General features: G+C 49.9%; 1 pseudogene; it reads right to left on the reverse strand.

Annotated features, from left to right (window-relative positions):
* Positions 1 to 389: 389 nt before the first annotated feature.
* LOC115895754 lies at positions 390 to 1308 on the reverse strand (annotated as a pseudogene).
* Between the last annotated feature and the right edge of the window lie 548 nt (positions 1309 to 1856).

The following is a 1856-nucleotide window of genomic DNA, read 5'->3' on the forward strand; positions in this document are numbered from 1 at the left end:
AGCAGCAACATGTCCATTTATTGTAAGTTGCTTTAGTTTTGTTTGAGTTTTAAAATAAAGCCTATTTCCAGGGCACATTTCCTTTCCTGTGTTGTTTTACACTAATTAAGAAAAAAAGAAAAAAAGAATAACCCTGCATAGAAAATAAGTTGAAAAGGTTTTATCTTTAACAAATTCACAGATATTTTCCAAAGTGCTTTTTATAAAGCTGTGCCCTTGAATGCTTCTTTGAAAGTATCAATATTTAAAACAAAATCTTACACAATTAAGTTATTTGAAAATAATTTACATTTGCATTCAGGTAATGGTTGAGCGTCCAAATATAAAAAAAATTGACCCTTACCTATGTCAATGTTAAAACAAATATTTTGGAAAGAAAGTTGATTGATCTATACCTTGTCCAGTGCTTCAATATTTGCACCATGGGAAAGCAGTTTTTCTGCCAGTGAGGTGCTCTCCTTGTACACAGCATAATGGAGAGCAGTGTTGCCGTAGATATCCTTAAGGTTTGGATTGGCACCATGTTCCAGCAAAATAACGGCACAAGCCTCTTCCTGGCAATGGACAGCCTGTCCGTATTAGACCAAGAAACAGATTGTAAATTCTAAGAATTCAAAATACACATTCCACAGGTTTCACCAACTAGATACATTTAAATGAGATCAATTCATTTTAATTCTATATATGTAAATCAAATCCATGTCAGGCTAAAAGAGTTGGCTCTAATATACCTGTATCAAAGCTGTCCTGTTTTCTTTGTCACAGATATCAATCTGGCACTTTCTGTTAATCAGGAGAGTTACCACTTTCGCATGGCCACTGGCACAGGCCAAATGTAGAGCAGTTATACAAGAGCAAGAAGACTTTTTAGGAAACTGTACGGCAACATCTCAAAACACACACAACAGTGATTTGTGAGTTAAATCACTCAAATTCTCCAACTGCTCCAGCCAGGGAATTATGAGGGATGGAAAACAGCTGAGGGTCCATTTGGCTTCGCCGCTGGGAGGGTGCCCGGCGCCCTCCAAGGTCCTGTCCCAGGGGCTGCGGGGAAGCCGGGCCTGGGGACACCCTCCCACCCCGGACTGTGCGCCCCCCGCTACCTGTGCTGTTTGTCCAAGGCATCCAGATCTCCGCTCCTGCGCGCCAGGCAGCCCTCCACTTTCGCGGCGTCGCCCTTGACAGCCGCCCTGTGGATCTTCTGCAGTTCGGAGTCCCGGATTCGGTACCCTGAACCCGTGTAGGACGTGGTCTGTTGGAGCCCAGGACCTTCTGGCCCCTGCGGCTCCCGAAGCCGAACAACTTCATGGTAGTGACTTCTTCTCAGACCCCCAACCACCGACCGGATCTTGAGTAGGGGCAGCTCCCTGTCACATTTTCACCACCCCCGATCCGTCCCTGCCGACCCAGCCCCAAATCCAACCCCAAGTCCCGATCCAACCCCAAATCCGCGATCCAAACCCCAGTCTCCGATCCCAAATCTATAAGGTATTCCAAAATTCCAGATCCAGCCCGGTCCACCACAGCCTTCAGCAGCGGCACTCGCAGCCTCTGACCTCTCAGACCGAGTGAGCCTGGTAAAGCCGTTGGACGCGCGCCTGCACCGCCGTTGTCGCCCGGCTCCCGGAAGCCGCTCCCTGGCTGCGCTCGCGGACAGGTGGGGCTGCAGCTCCAGGCGGGCGCCACTGGGCTCGCGGGTTCTCCTGGGCTCTCCCGGGCGGCCCCAGGATCCTAGGCGCGCAGCCAGCCGGGCCTGAGAAGGAGGATTAGTATGGCCTTGCCGCCTGCCCCGCTTCTCCTGGGAAGGGAGATCGGGTGCTGGCAAGGGCACTCCGCAGCCACCGGAGTGGCTTCGC

The sequence above is a fragment of the Rhinopithecus roxellana genome, unplaced genomic scaffold (genome assembly GCF_007565055.1).
Source record: "Rhinopithecus roxellana isolate Shanxi Qingling unplaced genomic scaffold, ASM756505v1 contig219, whole genome shotgun sequence".
NCBI lineage: Eukaryota > Metazoa > Chordata > Mammalia > Primates > Cercopithecidae > Rhinopithecus > Rhinopithecus roxellana.